Genomic DNA, 19100 nt, shown 5'->3' on the forward strand with positions numbered 1-19100 from the left:
CAGCAATCAGAAAGAATGAGTTCTCAACATTTGCTACAACATGGACGGCACTGGAGGAGATAATGCTTAGTGAAATAAGTCAAGCAGAGAAAGACAACTATCATATGATTTCTCTCATCTATGGAACATAAGAACTAGAATGATCAGTAGGGGAAGAAAGGGATAAAGAAAGGGGAGGTAATCAGAAGGGGGAATGAAACATGAGAGACTATGGACTATGAGAAACAAACTGAGGGCTACAGAGGGGAGGGGGGTGGGGGAATGGGATAGACCGGTGATGGGTAGTAAGGAGGGCACATATTGCATGGTGCACTGGGTGTTATACACAACTAATGAATCATCGAGCCTTACATTGAAAACCGGGGATATACTGTATGGTGACTAACATAATATAATAAAAAATCATTATTAAAAAAAACAACAACAACAGAAACCCAAATAATAAGCAATTCTTTTTGCCCAAGATTCAAGTCAAAAAAAATTTTTTTAAATAATGATACAATATGTATTTTTTCAATAAAAAATAAAAACATCATATGTATCTTGAAAAAAAAAAGAAATAAAAGATGTTTCAAATACAAGAAAATGCAAACTGTGTTCATAGATTGAAAGCATCACTAATGTGATGAGATCAGTTTTTCCCAATTAGATCTATAGATTCTAAACAATCCCAATCAAAATCCCAAAAGCTTTGTTCCTACGTATGGACAAGCTCTTTCCAAAAATATCTAGGAAAAACAATGGAAACGTAAGAGAAAAAGCAATTATGAAAATAAAAAGAATAAAGTTTGAAGGCTCACACCCTATTCTTTTTCTTTAATATTTTTTTATTATATTATGTTAGTCACCATACAGTACACCCCTAGTTTTTGATGTAAAGTTCCATGATTCGTTACTTGCATGTAACACCCAGTGCACCATGCAATATGTGCCCTCCTTAATACCCATCACCAGCCTATCCTATTCCCCCACCCCCACCCCTCTGACGCCCTCAGTTTGTTTCCCAGAGCCCATGGTCTCTCATGGTTCATTCACACCCTATTCTTACCCCATTCTAAGATTTCCTAGAAAATCAGCATAATTGGAACATTGTGGTACTGAAGAAAGAATAGATGCACACAACAACGGAACAGAATAGAGATGACAGAAATTGACCTACATATGATTAAACAACTTTTGGCAACTTGCTAAGGCAATTCAGTTGAGAAAGAAAGTTCTTGTCAAGAACGTTACTGGAAAAGTGGACACAAATTTGGGGTGGTGGGGTGGTAAACAAATCAACCCAGATGTTCCTTGGATAGAAGGTTTGTGATGACAAATTTCTCTCTCCCAAGTTAATTTACCTGTGTTGTGCCTCCTAATAATTCCAGTGTCTCCATGGAGCACTTTCACTGTCCCATACTTCTTTTATGTAAATGTTAAATTGCCTTAGGACTTTGTATCCCCACAAGGTCTCTGAGTGAGTCAATCCCCGTTTTGAGAATAAAGGGAAATGCTTTTGAGTGATATGCCATAGGTCGGAAAGCTTGAAAGCTGCACAGCCATGCTGTTCACCCTGAGACAAATATGCACCTGTCCACAAGGCATCTCCTCTCTGAGTTCAAACACCTCAAGTCTCATAGTTCTATTACTGAGCTCTTGATTCTTGACACCTCTGCTTCACCCTGACCCTCAGGGCTGCTCTCCTAGAGTCTTCCCCATCACTTTGATAGGCACTTCGCTTCACTCAGATGCTCAGGAGAAATCCAGCATGTGATTCTTATATCCTCCCTTCGATATCTTCCTCCAGCACATCAACGACCTGGCAGGGCTATATTCAAAGTATATCCTGAGTCCAGTCTCTTTTCACACCCTCTGTGTCTCTCACCTGACCAAACCACTGCCTTCTTTCACTGAACAGCTAAATAAGCATATTTAAGTTCTCTAGGCCTGCCCCATCAGGCCCCACGATCATCTATCTGCCAAACTCCTTCCAAAGCCTCCCTTCAGTGGTTTCCATCATAGTTAGAATAACTTCTAAAGCAAATACCATGCCATCCAGTGTTCTACATCACCTCATCCCTGATTACTTGTAAGCCTTCCTTTCCTACCATTTTCCTACTGTGCACACTACTGCATACTGCACCCCAGGATCCCCCCGGGTAATCAATGGATATGGCAAGCTCCTTGCAATTTCAAGACCTTGGCATTTTCTGTTCCCTCCACCAGCAACACTAATCCTACATATATGCATATTTTATATTTCTGCTCAACTGTCAAGTCTTCAGAGAGGCCTTCCTTGACCAATAATTTGAAATATCCTCCCTTTCTGCTTACACTTCTTTATTCTTCTTCATAGGACCACCACCCCCAGACTCCATGTCACCTTTTCATTTCTCCACTATTTCTTGTATTTCTCCCCTAATAGGGAGGCTCATGTGGGCAGGGACTTGGTTCCTTTTATTCACTGCAGTATCCCTGGTGCTCGTTTGGAAAGTACTCAGGCAATGGCTGAGGACTGCCAAAGGAGCTCTAGATTTTCACATATTGTGACGATTCAATTAATGCCGAATGAACAGGTGAGAAAGTGAATGAATGAAGACAACTGGATTGTAAGTCAAAGCCTTTAACCATAACAATCTCACCATACTGCCAATTGGTAATCTTCGTTGTGTAGAGAAGTAACACTTCTTCACTTTTCTCAGATTGCCATGCCATTGTCTCTCTAAAGTCTTATGCAAGAGAATTTTAGCATCGCTGGCCACTGTATTCATGAATTCAAGTATATTTCAAATGTAGAAAGTAGATCTTCAAAAACTGGGAGAGAGTGGATGGGAAGCTTCCATTCATCAAGCAATGCCCTTCAGCACACTTCATGACCTCAGCTGTTACGCAGTCATTCTTCAGAAGTAACCACAGATTCAAGGACTGGTGAAACTTTTGATCTTCTCCACAGACATGTCTTCTTCCTGGCAATCCCTTTGTCTGACTTCACATCCAAGTTAAAATGGCTCTCATAAAGATTCAAGTACTTCTACTAGGGCAAATCAAAGTCGCAGAAGCAGGCCATTAAGGGGAGGAAAGTGGAAGCCAGTGATTTCAGGACATCCAGCCAGATCTTTTCAGATGAGGAAACCTCCCTTCATCCCAGTGGAAGCATCAGACAAATTGGGCAAAAGCAGTACAAGGTGTAGAGCTTATGGACAGGGGGATCCTTCTCCAGGCTTGGGAAATCAAAGTCATTTATGTCAAAGTTGGAGGCCAAGGAAATGCATGGCTCAGGCACTCCCATGTTGCTGAGAGTAGCCAGGGAATTGTCTCATATCTACTGAAGAACTCTGTCCTTTTTGAAGGACATGGTTGTTTTTCCCTTCATTATATAAATCATTGTCCACCTTGAGTCTAACAAGTGGAATGTCTTGCCTAGGTTTCTAATTTTGGGGGCCAGCTAACCACCATTAAAATTAAAACATAAGGAGGAAATGATAATAAAGGAGTAATAGTTAGCAAATGCCACCATTTCCAGATATGTGTGTAGAAAGAAATTGGGGGTTCCAGTTCCAGGTCTCTGAAGGTCACATTGGGAGCTTTTGGATGTTCACAGGGGTGTTTCTTCATGGTGGTCTCCAAAACTCCAACAGTAGCAGAATGCTCCTCTTCATGAGTATGACCTCACAGGGCATTGATGAAACTTGACTTCCCAGTTCCAGATTCCCCAAACACAGCCATATGCAGAGGAGTGTTCTCTGCTTCCACAAGTGACATCCTGAGTTATGTTAGCCACATCTTGTAGATTGGCCTCTTAATGGGTTGCTTGAATTCTAGCAAGGTTTTCTGAAGAGAGGATCCCCCTGCCTTACTGATTAATGTGATGAGATAGTCACAGGGGAACTCATACGAAGGAGGCAAGGCAGGACACAGAAAAGGAGATGAGATGTTGGAAACAGAGTTTGGAGTGAAAATCCAGAAAGATGTAAGATGTACGAAGGACCACAAACTACGGAATTCAGACACCTTCTAAAAGGAGAAAACAAAGAAATGGATTGTCTCCTGGAGCTTCCTGAAGGAACCATCTGCACTGATACCCTGATTTTACCTCTTTTAAGATTCATTTTGCACACCTCCCTTCTAGACCTTGAAGTAAATAAATATATGTTGTTGTGTTAACCCACTAAGTGTGTGTTAATTTCCTACTCAGCAATGAGAAACTAATGCAGACCGTCTTCACTTTCTTGAAACCTCAATACAGAGTCCAAAGCCTTTCCATTCTGTAGGAAAAATCAGTCAGGCCAGCACATTGGGGAACACAGTAGAACTGTAGACATAGCTCTCTTCCCATTCCCCTGCAGCAAATAGGGACAGGACTTGTCTTGTGGGAGAGCCTAGAGGCTGAGCAAAGCCCACCAGGATGTGTGTTCCATAAAGGGAATAGCCGAGCACATAGTCCTTGTGGTAATAATTGCCCCATGCAAGCTTAATGTCCGTTTACCTCAGCTAATGGGAGAATTTGGGTGGGATTTAGAACATGTGGCAGGAAGCGACAGAAGAAGTAAATAAGAGTTCTAATTTTACTGAGTCAGTTCTGCAGTTTGAAACATTGGTACCTGATTATATCGTGGCAGTTCAAGAAAGTCATTACTACCTTACTGATGGGGCCTCTTACCATCCACTGAGTGAGGAAACTGTGATTTTAAAAATATTTATACCATAAGTTTGTCTCAGAAGCTACCAATGTGCTTTTACCAAGAGGAGTGTGTTCCATGCTCTCCCCATCCTGCATGTCCTGCAAGGACAATTTTCAAAAGAGGGAAAATCATGACTCTCAAATAAATATAAAATGAATATGCATTAAGGATTTTATTGAACTAATTACTAACAAAGGAACCAAGCAGATGATATTACCCATTGAATGAAGAATCCCCCAAAAAGAGACATTTATACTTCAAGAACAATGAAATGAATATTTAAGTGGGGGGAAGAGTGCTGTATTCTAAGATGAGGGTGGTAAGTCAATTGAACCTCCACAGACAGATTTTATCTATACAACTGCTATGGACTGAATGTTTTTGTCCTCCACAAATTTCATAGACGAAGTGCCAGCTCTAAATTATGATATTAGTACGTGGGCATGTGGATGTTGCCTTAGCTGGGAGGGAAGAGCCATTATGAATGAATTAGTGCCCTTTAAGAGAACCAAGAGAGCTAGCTTGCCCCTATTGCCACGTGAGGTGACAGGAAAAAATGTCCACCTCAGACGTGATCTCTCACCAAACACTGACTTGACAAGTGACTTGACCTGGACCTTCCTGTTATCTAGAACTATGAGTAATATATTTGTATTCCTAAGCCAGCCATCTGTTATATTTTGTTATAGTCTAAGTAGATGAAAAATATGCCCAACAAAAGACTTATTTTGCCTTGCTACCAATGATCAAAGCTCCCAGAGTATTGAAATGGCTCTACAGTCTGGAAGGATGGATAGCATGACAACATAGCATAGTTTCCAACTGGAGATACTCAGTAAACATTCCACTTATTCCAAATTTTTCTACAACTTTCTCATTTAAAAAAAAAAAGAAGAAAAAGAAAAAGAAGCATTTTCAGACTATGGTGCTCTCTTCTCTAAAGAGGATGGCATGAGAAGCTGGATGAAATCTTAGTTCTCTACCAGTCAAAACTACACCTCAACCCTCCAAACACAAAGCCAGTACTATCCCATCATTGCAGGAGCACAGTTTGCTCACTCACCAGCTCTGGAGAGAAAAGGGTTTCTGATGTCAGAGAGCATGAATTCTTCCACTAACACAACAGAAATTGCTGACTCAAATAAAGTATCCCTGGAACTCCTGGCATAGGAACACACCACAGACCTGTCCTCCCTGGGAAATGCAGACACTGGGTGTTCCTGAGATTATGGCACACAGCAAGAGGTATACAGCCTCTGCCCTTCCTGGGTAAAGTATGAAAAACAGCAGGAAGGACAACAACCTCAAAGACTTGGCTTAGTTGAGGGCCCACATTTATAGGACATGAAAGTGAAACCATCATTTACCCACAGAATGAGCAGTTCCGGGAAAAAAAAACAAACAGGTGTTTTGACCTCAGGAGGCTCAGGGAGTGAGGGGAGGGCAGAGAGACACTGAGGCCATGCAAGGCACATCCCTGATAATGTCTGTGAGGTCATCTAGCCAAGACTCCTATGAGAGCCCTGGGGACAGAGAGATAACTGTGAGCAAGTTTTCAAACCTTGCAGTGAATGAGAGAAGCATTTCCCATCAGAGAGCAGAGGGACTATAACTTTCCTGTGTCTTTCTGTTTCTTTCACTTTTAAGAGCCCTGTTGCTGGCTGCCATGTTGTCACACTTGGCCATGGATGTCCGGCAGGTCGTAGAGTCACATCTCATGAACAACTTAAACTACCAGGAGAGACTCAGGAAATTTGACAAGACAGTCAGATGGTGAGACACACAGAGGGAGGAAGAACCAGGTTTCTAAGACTTATGTGGAAGATCAAGAGGAAAATACCAACGTTTCTTTGGAAGAAGAACATAGGAGGATTTGCTGTATCACATAAGATTTATTTCTATGCTATACCATCTAAGACAGTTGGTCGCTGGCACAGGGGTAGACTAACTGGCCCACAGAAAGGGACACACAGCCCTACATAGGATTCAGGCATGTGTGGAATTCTGTTGCTTGGGAGAAGTACGTGGGATGTCAGTGGGTATAGAAAGCACTGTCTAGTAAATGGAGCTGACTAACTAGTTCTCCATATGGACAGAGGTTTACTGAATCTCTGCTTACATCACTTATGATAATCAACTCCCAGTGGATTTAAGACCTTAATTTCAAATGGAAACTGTAGGAGAGAACGTAGCTGTTCTCAGGGAAAGCTTTCTTAAAGGACACGACACCCATATAAAGATACCAAAATGACAACTGTATAAAACAGACTGACAATGTGTTACCTTTGCCTCTATTAAAATGAAAAGCTTCTCCTCATGAAAGCAAGTGCAAAACAAAGTTTCAAAATTTCCGTGAATCTGGAGATCATATTTGCAAAAATGTAGTCAACCAAATATCAATTGAAAGGACGTATTTTAAAAATTCCAGAAATCACTAAAAAAAAATCAGACAATTCATTATGGAAGTGAGCAAAAGACATGCACAGAACTTTCTCAAGAAATAAACATATTTGTGGAAAAAAGAAAGTGCCTCAGATTAAGCATGAATGAGGCAAATGCAAAATTATGCAGTATTTGATAATATTTTGTTGGAAAATTTAAGAATTTGGACAAAACTGGGTATTGATGAGAATATAGATAGAATCTCTGAAATACGGCTGCTGGGAATGTAAATCAATACAACACAGTGAAGAAACAATATGACTGTATGTTATAAATATGTACGTTCAATGCAAGACTCAGCATTTCCACTCCTAACACTATCCCTAAAAGTCACTCTGTGAAAACGTGCAGGAGACATAAGGACATCTGCTTCCAGCAGCAGTCTTCATAACTGTGAAAAGGGAGAGGATAGGCATTAACAGAGAAGGGATAAATAAGTTGACACACAGCGTTGAAAGGAATGAACCACAGCTATATAGAGAGGAATTAATCTTTCAGTGTACTGTTGAGATTAAATATTAAAAACCCGTAGAATACCAATAAATAAAGCTTCAAGAAAACTGAATAATATACTGTTTAGGCATGCATCTGTAAGTGATAACACCACAAATAAAAGAAAGGAATCATAAACACACACTGCATGACATTGTCACCCAGGGCTGTGGACAGAACTGGAGTGTAGGAACACAGAGGGAGGTAGAAGTCGTTAGAGATGTTCTATTTCTTGGGATGATTGTTCAGCGTGTAGGTGATCATTGTATTACACGAGTAAGTAAAAGATTTAAAATGGAGAAATATCTCAGTTCTTTCAGATTGTTGCTGTGTATATTCTTCTGGGTGTACTCGATCCTGAATCTCTCCTTCCTGCCATATTTTGGGGCCATCAGAGAAACATTCTCTATCTTACATACAGAGACAATCACTGTTATGATGGGAGAAAGACTGAGAAATCATTCAGGGAGGGGGCAGGAGACAGAGAGACTGAGATTCCAGATAGAACCAACTGCAAGGCAAAGATGCAAGCTCACACATGAACTTGACTACTGGCTGTGGATGAAGATGAGCACTTGCAGACAGCCAAGTACAGCTCTCAGTAGGAAGGTAGGAAATACCTCTGAGACTCCGGTACCCTGGCAGTGATGGGGCTCTTTGTATCAGGTGACAGAAAGGTCCCAGTCAGGGGCTCCCCAGGGCTGGGCTGCTCCCCAGCAGTGAGTGAGAATCACTCTGGGGCTGCTCCCCTGTTTGGTTGGCTGTGATCTGCAGTGTCTTCTGCACCCAGTGGACTGGGTGCCCTGATGCCCTACTGTGCCCGCCTCAGGGTCCAGAGTCAGACTTGCTGCTCCTAAGTCACCATTAGGAAATCAGGCAGTATGGTTTATGACCATATTGTAACATTCTCTCTATGGGCAGGAAAGTGAAATCAATTGCTTCTTTTACACAGAGCAGAATTTTGCCTTTTGAAGACAAATAGATAGCTAGATCCTGAGAATAACACCTATTTGGGGGCATGTACACACAATAAAACTAGCACTCATTAAAAGTGCCTCAGGCCTAACTCCGTTTGTTTTTGTTTGTTTGTTTGTTTGTTTGTTTGTTTGTTTGTTTAAACCCTTATAGGTTTAGGTTGGAATTTAAGTTTCAGTGATAACATGAGGGAGTAATATCACAGCCACAGTTTGCAAACCTGTGGACAGGGGATGAGAACAATAAACTGGAGAAGTCTGAAGGAGCCAGGGAGGGTGGGATTTTGGAAGATTATGAAGAACAAGTTGAACTTTGAATCTACCTGCTGCCCAGCCCCAAACCGATCACATACTGGGAGACTGGCATGCACAGACTTCTACCCATGAACACGAATATTGTGCAACTACTGGAAACGACCGAGGACATGAACAGCACATGTGCGCTTTGCAGATTGCTATGCTGGCCATTCGCAGGGAGCTTTGCAGCTGAGACCAAGCTCACAGCTCCATCTCCTCTGGTCAGGAGCAGCCACAGTGCTCGGTGGGCTGAGGCCTGATGCCCTGAGTGCACATTTCACAGTCCAGAGTCAGACCCTCTGGTGAGTCCCCTACGATCTCAAGACCCTTCCTCAAGACAAGTGGGTGAGATCAGATGTGGAATGGTCACCACGGGGCCCTTACCAAGTAGACAGAGACACCAGCACAGCTTCTCCCTCTGTATGTCAACATTTTACCCAGCCTCATCGGTGGTCCCGCAGGGACCAGGAATCCATAGTAGACTATGGAACCCAAGAGACTCATACGGAAACTGCAGACTTCATTTGGGGGCACAATTTATTAATCTTTTCTAGGTTTGGGTTCTTCTTTCCAGGCTAGTCTCTCTTAGACAAGACATCTGAAATGGTTTGGACCTGGGCCCAGATGAATTCATAAGGTCCAGGCAGGCAGCCAAATTCAGTCTTTTTTGAGTGTGCCATCTCCTCTCATCTCATACCTTCTGATTGCATGATCACCCTTCCAACACAGGAAGCTGACTGCTAGGTCTCCATCTGACACTATACTAGAGCTGGGGATCTGAGTGAGAAAGCAAAGATAGGAGTGAGGGGAAGGAGGACAACCTTAAAATAATTTGTCTAGAGCTGTCAGGCCAGAGTGTAGACCAGCAGTTTTCACGCAGTATTTGTCTAGAAAACCCGCTGCAAGACTGCTAACTATAAGCAGTTGCTAAGATGGAATAAATGGGTGTGGTCCTTTCTTTACCCCACACATTTTACTAAGCTTCTGGGTTGCCATTGGACATTGAACTGTGATGATAAGACAAAGCCTCTAGACTTGATCTCCTTAGGGCATAAAACATACTGGAAGGGGCAGTCAGGGAGATCCGTATGGTCTCTGAAAGGTACACACACAAAACAGACATTTCCTGGTCAATGATGAATGGAATGGCTCAGGAAATATCCTGTCTTCTGGATCCACTCAGGTGAGAGAAGTCCAGTTAGTCTAATAAACAATCTCCTGGCTCACAGAATTTAACTCTGCCCTGGCTCAGGCTTTCCTCCAACTGAGACACCTGTTGGCAGTAACAGGAAAAGAGTCAGCTTCTCTCCTCCTTCCTCCTCCCACCGCCTGCATTACACAGAGGGGCATAGCTGGGGGGAACTAGGGAGCTAAGAAAGTAACACATATGTAGGACGTTGCAATCTAGCTCATGGCCTTGGGTGGTGAATGTCTCTCAGGTAGGAGGGGCCATCTGGGGCTCACTCACACTGACTTCCCCCTTGGGATATTGGGGAGAGGCACAGTCAGGACCTGTTGGCCTCATACCTGTTTGGTGACAGACAAAAAAGGGCAGTCCAGCCTCTTTCTGCAGAGATCCTCTGAGCTAGGAAGACCATGTCCAACCCTTATTGTTGTCCTAAAGGGAAAACATATCCCTTGCCATAGGCTTGCCTTCTCTTCGTCTCAATTCTTTAGCTGTGTTATTCTGACACAGGGGTGGGATTAAGGGTTGTGATGCCATGTTCACAGTCTCTTGACTGCATAACAATTGCATACCTTGTTACAGACATTTGCAATCTTGGCAGACACTTTGTAAAGCAGACCTTTTCTATCACCCTGTTACAGCCACAAGACCCCTCCCTGGGGTCTCTCTCCTGTCTACAAACATCTGGGGAAGCTTTCCCTTCTGCTTTCATGTGAGAATGAGGACATGACAATCACTGAGTGATTGAGCAGCTGCCCAGAGTCACCCAGTCAGTAGTGAGCAGTGCTGGGACTCAGGCCCAAAACTGGTTTGGTTTATGCAATGACACCAGGTGGGGTCACAGCTGAGGTTAGAAAGGACACTCCACAGTGGATGTACTATCTGCACTCTGATCTAAGCAGGTGGAAGCAAGTGAACCTTTGAGGTGGGGATGTCGGGAAACCACAGGCAATAATTTATGGACAGTGTGTTCACCCATCTATGGGGCTACCCTCACCGGGGCTGACTGGGGACTTCTCAGTGATCTGGGGGCTGACATCAGATTATATGGCTCAGTTGGGAGACCTCAGGGCAAGCCCATACCCCCAGGTGGCTGGGGTCCATGTAGATGCCACAGTGACACCCAGTGTGGGGTTCATGCAGATCCTGAATTGTCCTTGACCTCTAGAACAGAAGTGAACTCAGTGCACCCCTTTTTTGAGAACTGGAGTCATTTCTTGGAATACAAGCTGAAATCAGCCCTCCCTGAGTTGTCTCCTGCTGGGCCTATGAGTCTGCCACTTCCTTTACCCAGAAATGATGGAACTCTGACCAGGAGAGGTGCTAGAGCAGTAAAACCTTCAAATTGCACTGTCCTTTCCAGATCCTCTTCCCTCCTTCTCCCTATGCTCTCCTCAGATACCCCAACCCAACACAACTCTCTTCCTTCTTTCTGGAGCAACCTGGGGTTGATACCAGTTTCGGACTATCCCAGAGGGAACTGTCCTTACCTGAGAGCTGGACCCTTCCCCAGTGAGGGGTAACTTGTCAGAAGGAACACTGACATCTGCCTCATCAAGGTCACCCTTCATAGGACCTGTGGTAAGAGTTGAAGGGAATAAGAAGAACCAGAGGAAAGTCTTCCTCAGGATGCTGATAACACCAGACAGGATTCTGGGAGAAGTTGCTAGGAGCTCTGACAAGAGCATTTTGCCTGGGTCATACCATGAAACCCTCACTGGAATCCTATGAGGTGGTTAGTATGGCTCCCTCCCCCCCTTTCCCCTCACAGGGAAGAATACTGAGGCTCAGTGTTCAATGTGAAACGTTCACATTGCCTTGGGCAGAGCTGGTCTCTTAGCCCATTCCCTCAATGTGAAGGGTGAGTCCAGGCCTTGAGGCTAGTTGCAGGCTGAGGAGTCTGGGAAAAAATGAAGCAAGCTGGACCCACTGCAAAAGAAGTGAGCCTGGTTGCCCCAAGGAGGAGAGCATAAAGCTGCATGATAAGTCCTATAGATGGGTGTTAAATGTTACTACAAAGGAAACAGTGGACCTTCTGGGGCAGAAAAATGGCAGGTGGGTGTGAGGATGGGTCTCCAGAAGCTTCACAGGGCCCCACAAGTCGGTTGGGCAGATAGCCTTTCATGGAAGAGAAGGGACTCGTGGGGCTCACAGGGCAACTCCTCACCAAGGAGGCAGTCCTGAACTTTAAAAATTTGCATTCGTGCATGTAGAAGTAGTAGATTTTGTTAAGATCTATTACCAAGTAGGCACTCATAACTTGTGGGATTGTGAAAGCATGCCAGGCAAAAGCACTGCATGTAGCAAGTAGGAGGAGAATCCGTGAGGTAATTCCAGCCAAATCTCTTCTCTAATTCTGTCCTAAAAATGTTTGCAATCTCACTGAAGGGTTCAGCCTACAGGAGTAAGCTATATTCACAGAATATCTTAAATCCTTACAATAACAACAGACACAATGACAAACAATCGTTGACAAACATGAGTGCTGGCTTAAAATCAGTAGGAAATTATTTGGGAAGTTTGTTGTGACTTAGATGTTCAAGTTGAAAAGACACAGGCATTCCTTAGGTATGCACTTAATGTTAAAAAGTGACTTTCTATGAAAAATTGTCTGAGAGGAAAGAAAATGCACTTTTCTCTGTTTTATTTAAATTCAATTAGCCAACATATAGTACATCTTTAGTTTTTGATATAATGTTCAATGATTCATTAGTTATGTATAACACCCAGTGCTCATTACATCAGGTGCCCTCCTTAATGCCCATCACTGAGATACCCCATCCCCCCACCCACCTCCCTTTCTGCAACCCTCAGTTTGTTTCACTATGACAAGAGCCTCTTGTGGTTTTTTCCCTCTCCAATTTCTTCCCATTCAATTTTCCTTCCCTTTTCCTATGATCCTCTGCACTATTCCTTATATGCCACATGTAAGTGAAACCATATGATAATTGTCTTTCTGTACTTGACTTATTTTACTTAGCATAATCCCCTCCAGCTCTATCCATGTTTATTTAAATGGTAGGTATTCATCCTTCCTGGTGGATGAGTAATACTAAATTGTGTATATGAACCACATCTTCTTTATCCTTTCATCTATTGAAGGACATCTTGGCTCCTTCCAGTTTGGCTATTGTGGACATTGCTGCTATGAACATTGGGATGATTGTGCCCCTTCTTTTTACCACGTCGGTATCTTTGGGGTAAATGCCCAGTAGTGAAATTGCTGGGTCATAGGGTATCTCTATTTTTAACTTCTTTCTTTTTTTTTTTTTACATTATGTTAGTCACCATCCAGTACATCATTAGTTTTTGATGTAGTGTTCCATGATTCATTATTTGCATATAACACCCAGTGCACCATGCAATATGTGCCCTCAATACCCATCACTGGCCTAGCCCAATCCCCCACTACCCTCCCCTCTGAAGCCCTCAGTTTGTTTCTCAGAGTCCATAGTCTCTCATGGTTCATTACCCCTTCTGTTTACCCCCCCCCTTCATTCTTCCCTTCCTTCTCTTACCGATCTTCCTGCTATTTCTTATGTTCCATAAATGAGTGAAACCATATGATAATTGTGTTTCTCTGCTTGACTTATTTCACTCAGCATAATCTCCTCCAGTCCCTTCCATGTTGCTCCAAATGTTGGGTAATCGTTCTTTCTGATGGCTGAGTAACATTCCATTGTATATATTGACCACATCTTCTTAATCGAGTCATCTGTTGAAGGGCACCTTGGCTCCTTCCACGATCTAGCTATTGTGGACAATGCTGCTATGAACATTGGGGTGCATATGGCCCTTCTCTTCACTACGTATCTTTGGGGTAAATACCCAGTAGTGCAATTGCTGGATCATAGGGTAGCTCTATTTTTAAGTTTTTAAGGGACCTCCACACTGTTTTCCAGAGTGGCTGTACCAACTTGCATTCCCACCAACAATGTAAGAGGGATCCCCTTTCTCCACATCCTCTCCAGCAATTGTTGTTCCCTGCCTTGTCAATTGTTGCCATTCTAACTGGTGTAAGGTGGTATCTCAATGTGGTTTTGATTTGTATTTCCCTGATGGCAAGTGATGTGGGAAAATGCACTTTTCAACATTAATCAAAATAGTTTATTCTTGACTCTAAAGACAAATGAAGTGAGGACATATAGATCCTAAGCATTGGAGGATGTGGACAGCTGGGACAAACTCCCCACTGCCCTGAAAGTATCCCCCATGTGTTGTCTTGCTCAACCAGGTGGGTGAAGGAGGAACCTGCGTTTTCTTGAGTCCTGGCTGAGTGACCCTCATGATGCTCTGCTGCAGAAATTCCCTCACGTCTATAAACTGCTTTGGCACTGAGCACCAGCGTCACAGCTACAGAGCATTCCTCAATGGTCTCCTCTGACCCTTACAAGTGTACATATTCCTGAATGAAGGTTTTGCTCACTCTGTACTCAAAATATCTCTGTTAGCAGCTTGGGTATGAATCTGATGCCCTGAGCTTGGTGCTAAGGCAGAAATTCCTCTGTTGCCTTGTGCACCAAACACTCCTATCTCCTCTGTTCCTCCTTCTTCTTCTTCAGGATACTGCACTGTTCAGCAGTGTGTTGTAGCTGGCCCACACACCCTATTATCCACATCCTTCACCTCTGCTGTGCAATATCATATGAACTAGAGGTTTTTATATATGTCAGGTGTCATAACCATCACAAAGGCCTTGGGAGAAGGTACACTGTTGGAGGTGCTCTTTGTGGTCAGAAGAACCCTGGAGACAGCAGCCAGTGCCCCAGTGAGCATTGCAGTGAGTGGGAACTTTGGCAGTCGTATGTCCTCCTTCGTCAATGCATTGCAAGGAATTGGGCATGAGGAGGAGACTTTGCTCCCACTGGCATGGTGAGGATCACCACAATTGCCACTATTCTTATTTGACCAGTTTGGTACTGTGGGATGTGCCCACACAGTGGCAGTCACACAAAACCTGTAGAACTGTCTGAAAGAGATGTAAGCTGATATGACCTCATCATCATCACTGTATCCACAGGGTTCCACATGAATCTCACAAAGCTTGCCAAAGCCATACTTAGAAAAAGGTTCTATATCATCAGACAAGCTGAACAGGGATCTTAGCACAAATGCACTCTGAGACAAACAACTCCTGCAGACTATCTGGAAGATTATCCAAGAAACCTCCAGAAGAAGTGGGTATGTGAACCCATCATATTCCAGGACTCTAGCTTTGACCTTTGATTACATGACTTCCCTGAACTTAGGTTCCTTGAACAAGGACCTCTCTCACATCAAGAGACATGTTTCCCTGAAAAACCTGTCCACATCAGTAAGAATATCATTATTGTCAAGGCAATCTCTCTGCAGAAGAGAATAGTCAGACAGTGTTTGCAGGACACCTTTGGCATTGAGGGTGAACGTCAATTGGAGTACTGTCTGAACACCTGCTGCTGGCTCTTTGGAATGGATGATTAATCTCTTTAGCAGATGGCCCAGAGTATGGTGATGTCCATGGAGGAGTACAGGGCCATCACGAAGTCCCTGGATCTATACCTACTCCATAAAGTGAACTGGAGACTGACTTCATGACTTGTTCAGTCATGAAGCATTCATCAGCCTTCCTAGCTACATCCAATTCTTGGGTGACCATGTCATTATCTGCTTCAGCGGGCTGAAGTAATGATGCACCCTTGATTTAGATGCCAAGGAAATAAAGACCATCTTAAGGAAATCTTTTCCTCCAGTGCAAAGTCTGCTTTACACACAGAACCCAGTGTATTGCTCTATTCTGCTCACCTGTCTGATTATATTCTCTCTCTCTCTCTCTCTCTTTTTCTCCCTGGTTTTGGGTCTCATTTGATATGTCTAGTGTATATTTCTCTGGGGTTGTTGTTTCCATTTTACTATTTTGTCCTTATGTTCATTTATTCTTCTCTGGACAGAAAGACAACATGGAAAAACACACCTCAAAAAAGAGAACAAAAGACAGTACTGACTGCCAGGGACTTAATCAGTATGGCCATAAGTAAGGTGTTGGAACTAGAATTCAGACTAACAATTATAAAGATACTAGCTGGGCTTGAAAAAAAGCATAGAAGATGCTAGGGAATCCCTTTCTGGAGAAATAAAAGAACTAAAATCTAATCACATCAAAAACAAAAAGGCTATTAATGAGATGCAATCAAAAATGGAGGCTCTGACTAGTAGGATAAATGAGGCAGAAAAGAGAATTAGTGATAAAGAAGACAAAATGATGGAGAATAGGGGCACGTGAATGGCTCAGTCAGTTAAATGTCTGCATTTGCCTCAGGTCACGATCCCAGGGTCCTGGGATCGAGCCCTGCATCAGGCTGCCTGCTAAGTGGGGACTCTGCTTCTCCCTCTCCCTCTCCCTCTGTCCCCTGCTCATGCTCTCTCTCTCACACACTCTCTATATATCTCGCAAATAAATAATAAATAAATAAATAAATAAATAAATAAATAATCTTTTTAAAAATGATGGAGAGGAAAGGAGCGGAGAAAAAGAGAAATAAATACTGGATCACGAAAGGAGAATTCAAAAGACAGGTGATACCATAAAGCAAAATAATATTAGAATAATTGTGATCCCAGAAGAAGAGGAAAAGGGGGGGCAGAAGGTATATTGGAGCAAAAGTGAGAACTTTCCAATCTGGGGAGGGAGCAGGCCTTCAAGTCAGGAAGGCACAGAGAACTCCCCTCAAAATCAATAAAAACAGATCAATAACCCAACATATAATAGTGAAACTTACAAATCTCAGAGACAAAGAGAAAATCTTGAAAGCAGCTTGGGTCAAAAAGTTGGTAACCCATATATAAAAAGCACAGGATAGGGAATATAATCAATAATATTGTATGATAAAAAGGTAGCTAGCTCACTAACTTGAGCCAGTTTGATCATGTTCTGGAAGTGATTCATGTATGTGAAGGCAAGAATCTACTTCTCCAGTTATCACTATATTTTATTAAGTACCATGTATTAAATTCCTTCTAGCAAAAAAAATAATAATTACAACAGACTATTTTTCTCTATGCTGAAAAAAAAAAAAGTTGGTAACCACAAGGGTAGAAACATTATATTGGCAGCGGACCTATCCACAGAGACCTGGCAGGCCAGAGAGGACTGGCATGACATTCAGGGTGCTAAATGAGAAAAATATGCACCCAAGAATAGTTTGTCCAGCTAAGAGGTAATTCAAAATAGAAGGAGTGGTTAAAAGCTTCCCATGAACCACGAGAGACTATGGACTCTGGGAAACAAACTGAGGGCTTCGGTGGGGGGGTGGGGGGAATAGACTGGTGATGGGTATTAAGGAGGGCACGTATTGCATGGTGCACTGGGTGTTATATGCAAGTAATGAATCATGGAACTTTACATCAAAAACTTGGGGTGTACTGTATGGTGATAACACACCATAATAAAAATTATTATCAAAAAATAAAAGCTTCCAAGACAAACAGAAACTAAAAGAATTTGTGATCACCAAATCAGCACTACAAGATAGATTAAAAGGGATCCTCTAGGGGCGCCTGGGTGGCACAGCAGTTAAGCGTCTGCCTTCGGCTCAGGGCGTGATCCCGGCGTTATGGGATCGAGCCCCACGTCAGGCTCCTCCACTATGAGCCTGCTTCTTCCTCTCCCACTCCCCCTGCTTGTGTTCCCTTTCTCACTGGCTGTCTCTATCTCTGTCAAATAAATAAATAAAATTTTTTAAAAAATAAAAATAAAAATAAAAATAAAATAAAAAATAAAAGGGATCCTCTAAGCAAAGAGAGAGCCCAAAAGTAACATAGACCAGAAAAGAACAGATACAATATACATTAACAGTCACTGTACAGGTAATACAATTGCATTAAATTCATATCTTTCAATAGTTACTCTGAATGTAAATGGGCTAAATGCCCCAATCAAAAGACAGAGGGTATCAAATTGGATAAAAAAAAATAAGACCCATCAAATGCTGCCCCCAAGAGACGCATTTTAGACCCAAAGACACCCCAGATTGAAAGTGAGGGGGTGGAAAGCCATTTATCATGCTAATGGACATCTAAGAAAGCCGGGGTGGCAATCCTTATATCAAATTAGACTTTAAACCAAAGACAGTAATAAGAAATGAGGAAGGACACTATATCATACTTAAAGGGTCTGTCCAACTAAAAGATCTTACAATTATAAATATTTATGCCCCAACATAGTAGCAGCCAATTATATAAGCAAATTAATAACAAAATTAAAGAAACACATTGATATAAAATAATAGTAGGGGACTTTAACACCCCACTCACTGCAATGGCCAGATCATTTAAGCAGAAGATCAACAAGGAAAAAAGGGCTTTGAATGACACACTGACCAGATGGACTTCACAGATACATTCAGAATTTTCCATCCGGAAGCAACAAAATACACATTCCTGTCTACCCCACATGGAACACTCTCCAGAATAGATCACGTACTGGTTCACAAATCAGGTCTCAACTGGTACCAAAAGATTGGGACCATTCCCTGCATATTTTCCGACCACAGTGCTTTGAAACTGGAACTCAATCACAAGAGGAAATTTGGAAAGAACTCAAATACAAAGAGGTTAAAGAATATGCTTAAAAAAAAAAAGAGGTTAAAGAACATCCTACCTTTTTTTTGAACAATCAACAATTTGCTTTTATTTTCTATTAAATCATGATGTTTTTTTCACTTGGTATCATTTACTGATATAAAGTAAAATCGCCTCATACTCCACTTACCATAGGCGTGCCTACAAAGAAAACCTCATTTCAAATGTAATTGTGGACATTGTTCCCTCGTTAAAAATTCATAGGGTTTGCGAATATGCCACAGAAGTACTGCAGTACCATTATTTCCGCAGGTATTTTCCCATTGCCAATTCTTTTTTATTTTTTTTATTTATATTTTTTGATGTAAAGTTCGATGATTCATTAGTTGCGTATAACACCCAGTGCACCATGCAATACGTGTCCTCCTTACTACCCATCACCAGTCTATCCCATTCCCCCACCCCCCTCCCCTCTGAAGCCCTCGGTTT

The 19100-nt window shown here is 42.5% G+C and overlaps 1 pseudogene; it reads right to left on the reverse strand.

Moving 5' to 3' along the window:
• Positions 1-2540: 2540 nt before the first annotated feature.
• On the reverse strand, positions 2541-15690 carry LOC123780266 (interferon-gamma-inducible GTPase 10-like; annotated as a pseudogene).
• Positions 15691-19100: the final 3410 nt, after the last annotated feature.

The sequence above is a fragment of the Ursus americanus genome, chromosome 5, assembly GCF_024610735.1.
Source record: "Ursus americanus isolate L20-20 chromosome 5, mUrsAme1.1.p, whole genome shotgun sequence".
Taxonomy (NCBI): domain Eukaryota; kingdom Metazoa; phylum Chordata; class Mammalia; order Carnivora; family Ursidae; genus Ursus; species Ursus americanus.